Raw genomic sequence first — 12,724 nt, 5'->3', positions numbered from 1 at the left:
CCCCCCCCGCCCCCTTGAGCACCCACTGCCCTTATACATCTCCTTTTCCCCTGGATTTACCTGGAGTCAGGTTGCCTCCTCTGAGCTGACCCTCAAGGACATTCTTAGAATCAGCCCTGGGACAATTTATTAGACTGCGATTGCCTCTTTCTCAATTCCTCCCAGCAGTGTGGTCCTAGTCCCGCTGGCTCTATTTCATGTTCCTCAAGATTTAGGGTCCCACTATTTTTTTTCTGTCAGTAAATCGGACTGAAGGGAATTTGAATGCCATTTTATCAGCCATATCACGCTCACTTTACTTGGTCAGGGAATTACGGGTGGGGTTGGCCAAGTATTTAGACTGGCAATAAACTTCCTATGTCTTTATTCTTTGCAAGAAGTGGCTGAGGTCTGCGCATATCCTGAGGAAGCCTCAAGTCATCCGCACCTGTTTCATGGTGGCCTCATGTACAATGTAACAAGCCGTTGCCCCGTCTTCATGATCGTGTTGGTATGTTTGAGTCCATTGTTGAGGAGTTTCCTAGTTCAGACAGTGGCTGCCCCACAGCGATCCCACCTCTGGCCTGTCTCTACCAGGGCTGCTTTGCACCAGAGGCTAGGGAGCCGAGAGGAGGAGTGTGGGGGCCACGGGCAGGGAGGTAGGACTCTGGGGGTCAGTGGGATGGAGGGGACAGTCCTGCTCCTGTCCCCCAGACCAACTCTCTGATTTCACTGTGGTTGCACTAAGGTGGGCTCCCTGCTGGGTTTTCTTGTATAATGAAGACCTGTGTTTCCCTCTGTAATGCATGTCTTTCTTCTCATTCGTTCCTTTTTTCTCCCTTTCTCGTTCCCTTCTTTCCTTTTCCATTCTTTATTCCTTTTTATCTTGTCTCCTTCCTCTAGTCTATTTCTCCCCTCCCCTCCTCCTTCCCTCTTTAACGCCTCTTCCTCCATCTCTCTCTCCCTTCCTTCCTTCTTCCTTCTGTTTCCTTTCTTTCTCTTCTCCTCCTCTCTTTCCCTCTGTCTCCACTTTCCTTCCTTCCTTCTACCATATTTTTGAGCACTTGTTATGTGCCAGGTATTGTTCTAGACACTGTGGATACAGTACTGAAAAAATCTGACCAGCTTCCCTGCCCTCCCAGAGTTTCTGTTCTAGCGAAAGGAAGGCCAGCAATGAACAAGACGAGGAGATAAAACGGTACAAGACTTACCTGTCAGAGTGATGAGAATAAAGCTGAGAAGGCAGGCAGGGAGGGTTGGGGTTGTCAGTGTCCCAGGAGAACAGCTAACCTGACTTGGTTTATGTCATTCCTGTGCTTTCGTCGATGGTCTACATGTTGGGAAGCTTTCTATGAAAACAAGCATCCCATATGCAGATCCTGTGATTGCTTTTTTGGCTCAACCTCTTCTTTTGAGGCTGATCCTTGTTGAGACGTGATGCTCCAGTTGACACACTGTCACCGTGGTGGAGGATTCTGGACTATGAATATGTCACTACTCATCGAGTCACCCTCCAGATGATGGACGTTGAGGTGGTTTCCAATAGTTTCCTTTTACCACCCAGGCTGGAAGGACATTCTTGCAGCAGCAGATACTGCGACTTCTTGCAGGGTTTGCTAAAAAGCAAAACATCCAAGAACAGAAACCCAACAATATCTATCAAATGGTTCAATGTGGTCTGCAGGGCTGGTGACGTTGTTGTTGTTGTTGTTAAGTGCCATCGAGTCGGGTCCGACCCATAGCGACCCTGTACAGGGTTTCCGAGGGTGTAAATCTTTACGGGAGTAGAAAGCCTCATCTTTCTCCCGCGGAGCGGCTGGTAGTTTCGAACTGCTGACCTTAAGGTTCGCAGCCCGATTCGTAACCACTACGCTACCAGACGATGAGGAGAAAAATACAACTGACAGGGATTGAGTGTTGACTTCATTCCTGGACTGTTCCAAGCCCTTTAGTCCATGGTTGCCCTTTGTCCTCAGAATCTATGACAGACCCCAGCATTGTTCCTGGGTAACAGACATGAACATGGAGACCAGAGATGCCAGGAGACTTCCTCAAGGACATCCAGCTAGGAAGGGGGAGCCAGAAGACTCTCTGAGCTTACCCTTGCCCTGTACTGCCTGGAGTACCTCCCCATCACCCCCACACATTGCTCTGATCTGTCCCAAGTGGCCACCATCGTATCCCTCAAACATGCTCTGCTTGGCTCTGATGCTGAGCATCCTTACCAGCTGTTTCCTTTGCCCAGAATGCTTTTCCAGGTTTCATCTCCAATACTGGGCCCTTTCCTGTTTTACTTTGTTTCTTCCCAGCACTTAATACACTTACAATGAATTAATAGTTTGGGTAGGGGTTTAATCTCTGTGCATTCTATAGGGGCAGGACCTTGGTCTTGTTCATCTTTAAATCCTCCATGCTTGGCCTATCATTGTACATAGTAGGTAATCAGTAAATCATTCGTCCGCTGCTACTAACTCCATGCTGATAGTCTTACCAATAGGATATCAGTTAATCTTCACTATTATTTCTTGAAGTGGGAGGTATGGTGGGGAGGGAGGAGAGGTGTAGAGATGTGAAGTAATTTGCCCAAGGTCACCCAACATGGGTGAGCGGAAGCAAGGTTTGAAACCAGTCTGCCTGACTCTTCTTATCACACTTCAGAGCCTGGAAACCCAGTTGCTGTGGAGTCAATTCCAACTTATATTGACCCCGTGGGTGTTAGAGTAGAACTGTGCTCCACAGGGCTTTCAGTGGATGGCTTTTCAGAAGTTTACGGAGGTGCCTCTAGGCGGGCTAGAACCTCTGCTGAGCACGATGACCATTTGTACCGCACAGGAACTCTGGAGTGTGGAGATGACATTTTTGTTTCACAAAGGGGAAACTGAGACCCAGAGAGGGGTCAAGATTTGCCCAGGGTTGCCTGGCATAACAGCAATAGGCAAGGCCACTGTGCCGTCATTCTGTGGACTCTGAGGTCACACTGGCTCAGGATCCACTGCCCTATCTGGAAGCAGGTGACCTGTGACTGGTGGATCTCCAAATGTTGGGGGTAGGTGCCTGAGGATGCAGCTGAAAAGGCAAAACTCAGCAGAGTGGTTTGAGAGGTGTGGGCCATAACGTGTCTGTCCGGGTGGCTGGACACTCAAGATGGCTCCATTATCCAGGTCAGCAGTCTGGAGTCACCAGGCAGAGGAGGGAGGGCCCACCACAGCCTGGGGCAGTCAGCTGGCGGGGCCATGGGGGGCCTCGGGGCCCCGGGAGCTGTCACCACTGACTGATGGATGGGGACAGCTTCCAGTCACCAGCCATCCCTGCCACGAGCCCCATGGCCATCTCTGCAGCCGCCCACGCTGGCCTCCTGCCCAGCGCCTTGCTTTGAACCTCCACAAGACCTTTTGTTCCTGCAGCAGGAGTGGGGCGGTTGGTGGTGAGGGGCCCATTTCAGAGGAAGGAGCCCCTGCTGGGGCATCCCGGGCCCTGGCCCTCCACCCTTTGTGCTCTTCTAATTACCTGTAGGCAGGAGGGGGGCTCACAAAGCTGGGAGGAATCAGAGAAGGGAGTGGCTGGAGAAGCCACCCCCAGGCTTTAGCTGAGAAACTAGGCCCAGAGAGGTGGAATTCTTACCAGTCATGGTGAGAATTAGAGGGAGGGCTTGGGCCAGGGCCAGGGCCAGGGCCAGGGCTGTTTATACTGTCAAAGTGAGGAAACAAGCACTTAGTATCTACCAAATACCTACTATGTGTCCTGGTGATACAATAATTAAGCATGGCACTGCTAACCAAAATGTTGGTGGTTTAATTCTACTTAGTGATTCTGACGAAGAAGAACCTGGTTATCTGCTCCCATAAAAATTCCAGCCTAAGAAAACCTTATTCAAATCAAACCCATTGTCATGGAGTCAATTTAACTTAATGGATTTCCTCTACTTAGGGTTTCTGAGACTGTACATTTCTATGGAACCAGATAGCCTCATCTTTCTCCCAAGGAGAGGCTGGTAGGTTGACCTAGTGGTTAGTAGTCCAGTGCCTAACCCACACTGCCACCAGGGCTCATTATAAACTCTATGGGGCAGTTCTACTCTGTCATATGGGACCACAACACTCAACAACAACAACAACAACAATGCTTTGTGCCAGGCACCTCCCACCCACTGTCTTATTGAATCAGACAGATTTGTTCTCCAGCTGTGTGTCCTTGGGCAGGTTAACTCTGTCTCTGAACCTCAGTGTCTCCATCCATGAAATGCATTTACTTCATGAGCACAGAATAGAAAAGAGGCGTAAGTCAGATGTTGTCTGTCCCCTCACGAGGCTCCCACTCAAGTTGGTGGAAGGCTGAATCAGCAGAAACCCCAGCACATAGGTCCTGTGTTCTGATGGGGGCAGAGGTGGGGTGGGGCCTCAGAGGGGACACTAGTTCAGCCAGAGGTCAGGGAGGGCAGAGGTCCCTTTCGGGGTCACTGTCAAGTATACCACCAAACAGATGGCCGTAGACAGCAGAATTATTTCTGTTAATAATTCTGTTAAATAATCCAGGATTATTTCTCAATTCTGGAAGCTGGAGTCTAAGATCAGGGTGTCTACTGTGTTTGTTCCTTCTGAGACTTTAAAGGGAAATCTGGCCCATGCCTCTCTCCCAGTTTTTGGAGGCCCCAGGTGTTCCTTAAGGGAGTCTTGGTGGCTCAGTGGGCTAAACACTGGGCTGTGAACTACAAGGTCATCACTTTAAACCCACCAGCTGATCCTTGAGAGAAAGATTTACACGATTGGAAACCCTTCACAGGGTCATTATGAGTCAGAATCGACTTGGTGACAGTGAGTTTGGTTTCGTTTTTGGAGACATTTTTTAAGGAGCACTGGTGGCTCAGTAGGTTAAGCATTTGGTTGCTAACCACAAGGTCATTTGTTCAAACCCACCAGCCACTCCTCTGGACAAAGATGAGACTGTCTACTCCCGTAAAGCATGTAGTCGGACTCAACTCCATGGCAGTAAGTGGGCAATCCGTGGTCGCAGCCACAGCATCACCTGGTGTCCCATTTCTGTCCCCCTGTCTCTGCATCTTTCCTCCTCTTTTATAAGGACCGTAGACATATAGGATTAGGACTCACCCTCTTGGAGTAATCTAATTGGTAAGACTATTTTCAAAGGAGGACATTTATGGGTAGAGGGATAAGGATGTTGACACATCTTTTTGGGGGAATGAAATTTGATTCATAGCAAAGATCATGGAGGGCACAAAGCCCATGGGTGTTATCTTGGGAGCATTGGGGAGCTATGTGTGGGTTCGAGGAGTCGAGACATTTGGAGACGATCTCACTTCAAGGAGGTGTTGGGAGAACTGAGGTGGAGGGAAGAAACCTTCTGCAATGATCCCGGTGGAGGTGAAGAGGGCTGGGTTGCAATCCTACAGCTTTGCAGGATGCTTGTGTTCACACACGCTTGGGATCTCAAAGACCCTGAGGGCCATGCTGGGCTTCCTGAGGTCTCCAGCTGATTAGGAAGAAGACACTGTCTTGGTGCTGTGGAAGAGATGGGGCTCACAGTGTTTCCAATTTGGCAAATGAAGGTCATCGATGACCATTCCCTGAGGATGTAGGAATTTTCCCAGAGCCTTCCTGGAGATTCCAGTCCTGCTCCTGATGTACTATATGGCCTTTGGCAAATTACATAATCTCTCTGGGTTGCTGAACACCGTGGAGGGATGGGCTTTGCCCGGAATTGCCTCTTACAGTCTTCAGTTCCAGGGAAGAACACAGAGGCTTAGGGAGGGGGAGCTTTGCCCAGTCTCTGGAACTGGGGTCAGTCCTCTTCTACTGGTCCCTGTGTGCTACCAACCAGCCCTTTTCCCTTCTTCTCTGTGTCCATTTGGAGTTGGTCACGGATTTTCTTCCTTTTGCAAATGATCTCCATGTGTCAGGGATTGGGTTTCCTCTTGTCTGGCCCATCCCTCTCGGGATATGGGCTCCCCCCCCCCCCCACGGTCTGATGAGGCCAGCAGGGCCTCCCCAGCAGTTCCATCACTCATTCCGTCCCTAGCTGGGACCTGGGCGGGTGAGGCCCAGGCATCTGGTTTAAGCATCAGAGCAGGGGCTTGTTTCACTTGTAATGACCCGTGGAGCCCCCGGGAGAGGGAGAGAGTAGACTGGCAAACGGGGTGCAATGAGGCAGCGGGGGGGACAAGAGAGCCAGAACTGTGCAAACAAATACTGGAGCGTTAATGGGGGTATCTGCGGCAGAGAAAACACACACACACACACACACACACACACACACACACACACACACACACACACAGGAAAAAGCTCCCATTCACATTCCTCCTAGCAGTCCCTCACTCTTCCTTAGCTTTATCCAATGGAGTGATTCACTCTTTTGCACGTATGCTCCAAGTCATCCTGGCTCTGGGACATTGCCTAGACTGGTGTCTTCTCCAGGAATGTCCTTCTGGGCCACCTCTACAAATGCCAATCGCTCTGCAGTTTCATGCCCCTGCCCTGGTTCACCCCTCTCCTGCCCTCCACCTTCACTGGCTATATCAACTCCATCCTCAGACCTGTGGGACACATGTTTGAATACCTGCATGCTAGGCTTCATAACAGCTGTGATCTTGGGGAAGTCCCTTCACCTCCCATGACTTTCCAGCACCCCACCAGGCCTTTGTTCTGTGGTGCTTCTAGATGGGTTCAAACTCACTGCTATCGAATTGATTCAGACTCATTGTTGTTGTTGTTAGGTGCCATCGAGTTGGTACCGACTCATAGCTTCCTTATGTACAGCACAAGAAAACAATGCCTGATCATGGGCCAACCTCACTATTGATGCCATGCTTGAGTCCATCGATGTTGCCACTTGGCCAAGCCATCTCACTAGAGGTCTTCCTCTTTTTCTCTGACCCTCCACCTTACCAAACATGATATTCTTCTCCAGTGACTGGTCCCTCCAGACAACATGTCTGAAGTATGAGAGATGAAGTTTGGTCATCCTGGCCTCCAAGGAGCACTCTAGCTGCACTTCTTCCAAAATGAATCTATTGGTTCTTTTGGCAGCCCAGGGCACTTTCAATATTCTCCTACAATACCATAACTCAAAAGCATCAATTCTTCTACGGTCTCCCTTATTCACTGTCCAGTTTTCACATGCATATGAGGTTATTGAAAATACCATGGCTTGGGTCAGGCACATCTTAGTCCTCAAGCTGACATCTTTGATCTTCAACACTTAAAAAAGGTCTTGTGCAGCAGATTTGTCTAATGCAATACGTCGTTTGATTTCTTGACTGCTGCTTCTGTGAGTGTTGATAGTTGATCCAAGAAGAATGAAGTCCTTGACAACTTTAATCTTTTCTCCATTGATAACAATGTTGTTTATTGGTCCAGTGGTGAGGATTTTTGTTTTCTTTACATTGAGATGTAATCCATATCGAAGGCTATGGTCTTTGATCTGTATCAGTAAATGTTTTAAGTCCTTTTCATTTTTAGCAAGCAAGGTTATATCATCTGCACATCACAGGTTGTTAATGAGTCTTCCTCCAATCCTGATGCCACGTTTTTCTTCATAGAACCCAGCTTCTCGGATTATTTGCTTAGCATACAGGTTGAATAAGTATGGTGAAAGAATACAACCTTGTTGCACACCTTTCTTAATTTCAAACCATTCAGTGTTCCAATGTTCTGTTCAAACAACTGCCTCTTGGTCCATATACAGATTTCTCATGAGCACAATTAAGCGTTCCAGAATACTCATACTATGTTGTCCATAGCTTGGCATGATCCACACAATTGAAAGCCTTTGCATAGTCAATAAAGCACAGGTAAACATCTTTCTGATATTCTCTGCTTTCGGCCAAGATCCATCGGACATCAGCAATGATATCCCTCGTTCCACGGCCTCTTCTGAATCCGGCTTGAACCTCTGGAAGTTCTTTGTCAATGTATGATTGCAGCCGTTTCTGTATTACCTTTAGTAAAACTTTACTCGCATGGGATATTAAAGAGATTGTCTGATGATTTCCGCATGTCATTGGGTCACCTCTCTTTGGAATGGGCACAAAAACGGATCTCTTTCAATCAGCCGGCCAGATTTCTTGGCAGAGAAGAGTGAGTGTCTCCTGTGCTGCCTTACTTTTTTCCGAAAGATTTTAATTTTTATTCCATCAATTCCTGGTGCCTTGTTTATTGCCAATTCCTTCAATGCACCTTGGACTTCCTCCTTCAGTATCATTGGATTTTGATCATATGCTACCTCTTGAAATGGTTGAACATTAACCATTTCCTTTTGGTACAGTGACTCTATGTATTCCTTCCATCTTCTATCAGAGAAACATGTGACAGTGTTTCTCTGCTATTCATAAGGTTTTCAGTGACTAAATATTCGGAAGTAATTCATCACTCCTTCTTCCTAGTCTGTCTTCGTCTGGAAGCTCATCTGAAACCTGTCCAACATGGACAGGTTTATAATGCTAATATTTAAAATACTGGTGGCATAGTTTTCAGAATCACAGCAACTCACAAGCCACCACAGTATGACAAACTGACAGATGAGTGGTGGTTCAGACTCATAACAACACTATTCGGTTTTCTGAGGCTTCAAATCCTTACAGGAGTAGAAAACCTCATCTTTCTCCATGGAGCAGCTGGTGGGTTTGAACTGAAAACCTTGTGATAAGCAATCCAGTGCTTATCCTGCAGTGTCACCAGGGTTCCTTGTAAGGTGAATGTTGTTGCTGTTGTTAAGTGCCATTGAGTTGGTTCTGACTCATAGAGGTTCTGAGGAACAACTGGTGGATTTGAACTGTGCACTTTGTGGTTTAAAAGGATCTTGCTGCCTATTGCTTATTGTACAGCATCACACCAGGATTAGTGCAAACCATTTCAGTCACTCAGGGACCTAGTTGGTGAATAGAAAATGGGGTTAAACTCCAACATGTCTGCTGTCCTGGATTTGTGCTGTTGAGGAGGGCCAACCCGGAATGGACCTCTGCCACTGCCCCTCTAGCCACTGTCCACTGTCCTCTAGCTGCTCCTCAGCTCCCTTCCATTGTCATTTCTGACAGGGGCATATGATTGACAATAGTTCCCTACTTAGCTCCTGCCCAACTGGGAAGCCTTGGGCATCTCCTAAACCCTCTCTGAGCCTCAGTCTTCTCATCTGTGGGCAGGCAATTTTTTTCTGCTCTCCCTATCCCTTTCTCCATAGTATTGAATGAATTGGATCTACTTCTTGAGGAGGAAACTGAGGCTGAGAACAAGACAGTAGCTTTTCTATGATGTTCCAACTGGGATTTAAACCCAGGCTATAAGCTTCCTACCCACTTGACCTAATAGACCCTGGCTGCTTTCTGCGCTTAGCTGTCAGGTATAAGCCGAACCCTGAGTGGGCTGTGCTTCTTGCAAATCCTTGTGCAGATCTGGGTAGGGGTGGGGCTTCTTCAGAGGAGTTATGGGGCTGGGAAGGTTTGGGAGGTGTTCTGGAGAGCAAAAGGTTCAATTGGAGTCTCGGGACCCCAATGGGTCATTCTACCTCACTTGCAAGTGGGATGGCGGTTTTAGTTCATCTGTAAAATGGGTATATTATTACTACATACTTTGTAGGTTGTGAAAAAGATGAGGAGTTAGTAGTAAAATATGTTGTATGTTCAGAATGGTGCCTGGCACATACAGGTGCCATGTGCATGTTGGCAATTCCTAATATCATTTATTGATTATTCACTTATTAACTGCGTGTTGGTGATTTATTGCTCATTAGCTTTGCATGGCATTGGTTAGGCACTGGGGCTGTCTTTTCCAGCAAAGATCTAGTTGCTTGTTATGAAGATTTGGGGTATCTGACTTGGGGTATCCAAGCCTCGGTTTCTGCATCTGTAAATGGGACGGGGCCCCAAGCTCACCCATCTTTTCAGTGTGAGGGGGCTGTGCAGGTCACCATATGGTAGGACTGATAGAGTCATAGTAACCTCTGCCCCATCTCTAAATGTAACGTCTTCGCCCGGGCTCTGCCTGCACCATCCACTAGGACCAAGCTGACTCTCTAGACTGAAAATACCTATGCAAATGCCCCCGTAAAATACTCAATTATCTCCTACCAGAGGAGTCCTGGTGTGGAGCTGTAGGATAAGTACTGAATTGCAAGGCCAGTTTGAACTGTAAAGTCAGTGGTTCAAACTCACCAGCTACTTCACAGAAACCCTATAGAGGGTTGCTATGAGTCAGAACTGACTTGACTGCACTTAACAACAACAACACCTCCTACCGGATCTCTTAGGAACATACCAGAGGCTCACACAAGACCTGAGGACCTGAGGTCAGTAGTGGCCTGCCAGTGGTTGCCACGGAATTTGGCTCAACTCCCTGGGGGGGGGGAGGGCAGGTTAAGCACTCCTGGCACAGCTTGAATTGAATTGACATGGGGGGAAGGGGAGGCAGGCTAAGCAGTCTCCAACCCCAGAGAAGTTTTAGAATGCAGATTCCCAGGCCTGATCCTGGGATGTGGAGTCTGGGGCCTGTGAAAACTGCATTTCACAAAGCTTGTGAGTAAATCCTGTCCTGGTTTCTTCACGCCATTGTCCCTCTGACTGCAGCCTGCAGCCATGGGAGCCCCAAAAGCCAGGCTCTGGTAGCATAGTAGGTTATGAGTCCAGCTGCCAATTGCAAGGTCAGTAGTTTGAAACTACCAGCTGTTCCATGGAAGATAGATGAGGCTATCTATGTATCTCTTGCACCTATCTTTGCTCCTGCTACGATTTACAGTCTCGGAAACCTACCCAGGGTCGCTCTGACTCAGAACCAACTCCATGGAGCACAACTATCACAACTACCAAAGGCAGGGCCCAAGTCTGAATGACCTCTGCCTGTCTGAGCCCAGGTTGGGTAGAAAGAAAGAATGAATGAATGATTGAGTATGCAGCTTAACGAAGAATTCTGGACTTTCCTCACCTCCTACAACAAAGAGAACTGTGGCCTGATTTTCCCTCTGACATTTAGAGGCACCAGAAGGTGTTTCCAGTTGTTTGGGGAGCCTCCCCCTCCAGGCAGTCTTCCCTGATGCCTTGCCCACCCACTGAACCCCCAACCTTTAGGCTTCCTCTGATCATTTCCTGGTGTGCCTTTGTTGTTCTCCTCCCCAGGCCCCATCCCAGGCCTGTTCTATGATCAACCAATGACTGATTCCTTCTCTGGCATTACCCTCTAAAGAGGGTGGGTCTGAGCCCATGGGAAAAGCCACCCCTCTCTTGCTACACACTTTGCTCCAGTCCTGCTGCATTTCTTTGAGTTTTCCACATTCTCTCCAGCCTTCAGGTCTTTACATGGTCTGTTCCTTCTGCTTGAAACACTTTCTTGCATTTTAAAAACTTTCCCCAAACCTCCCCTCCTCCACATACGAGCGTCCATGTCAGCTCTGGGAGACCAAGACAACTCTTCTTCCCTCTAGACAGGACAAGACCAATAATTGCACCTTAGATAGCTGCTTACCAGCCATCTAAGATCCCAGTCAATACTCACCAAAGTAGGATTTAGAACATTGTCCTTGTGTACCATGTTGTGCCAATTGAACATGGTGTCCCCCTGACTAGGGTCCTGAGCTCCCAGGCCCAGTGATGAGAGTTCTTTTAAGGTTTGTTCTAATGTGTGGATTCCTGGAGGAAGCAAAGCAAAACTAACCTGAATGAGGAACCGGTGTTGGGAGAGATCCGAGCAAAGTTGCCTGGCCAAAGAGGAGTGGAGAAGTCGTCTCCAGGTGGGATGCTCCAGTCCACCTGCCCCTGGGGCCCCCAGGTGTTGGCCTGGGCTTAACCTCTGTCTGACCCTTTCTTCTTGCTCTTGGTCTTCCACTTGCTTTCCTCAGCTCCACTCCTGTGGCTGAGGCTCCTCTGTGTCACCTGAGTTGCCTACTAATCTGAACCCCCCACTAAGGGGTGTATCTGGTTCCCACTCTAGCTCATCAGTGCAAAGGGGGTTCTCAAGAAGTGCTTGTTGACTAAGTGAAGGGTCTGTGTAACTTCTCTCCCACCCCTCTGTTCACTCTCAGAGAGCAGAGAGTGGATATTGCAGACCCTGGTACCTGGGGACCCACGGATAGCTCCATCTGCCCCAAATGGTCCCACACTGAGAGTCTACACAGATGCTGGCTAATGACCCCACGTGGTCAGACTTTTCTCTTGAACTAGTGTGGGGTGGAGTGGGGAGGATCCTATCACTCAAGGTAAAGGGTCAGGCTTCACCCAGTGGTTCAACTATTTTGATCTGATTTTTATCTTCAGCTCTTTGAAAACATCTGCTAGGACACACACACCATTCCATGTAGAGTCACACAGACACATGTAGAGTCACACAGACACACAGACACACAGACACAGACACATGCATGCATACACACATTCATAAACACACAGATACATACATGTTCATGGAGAGACACATAGACATATACATTCATAGATCCACACACGGTCACACACACTTGGATGCACGCATTTCTATGCTCCATAGCAAGAGGGTCAGGCTTGTAGCTTTCCTAGGTGACTGGTTCTGCTAGGCAACAATGCTAAGCAAAAGCCAGGCTCCCAGTTTGAATCTGGCTTGGCTTGGTGCTCTCCTGTCTCCACCTTGAGCAAGGGGGTCCTGTATTGTCATTCCGAATGGGCTTTGCAATCATACAACAGGTTCTCCGTGATTCCCCAGGAAAACACAGCCCTGTGGCTCACACTGCAACCACAGAGAGCAGTCAAGAAAGTCCACTGCCCTTTGCTGAG

The sequence above is a fragment of the Chrysochloris asiatica genome, unplaced genomic scaffold, assembly GCF_000296735.1.
Source record: "Chrysochloris asiatica unplaced genomic scaffold, ChrAsi1.0 scaffold00128, whole genome shotgun sequence".
Classification (NCBI taxonomy): Eukaryota; Metazoa; Chordata; class Mammalia; order Afrosoricida; family Chrysochloridae; genus Chrysochloris; species Chrysochloris asiatica.
The sequence above is the reverse complement of the archived record's forward strand: the minus strand, read 5'-3'. Positions refer to the sequence as shown.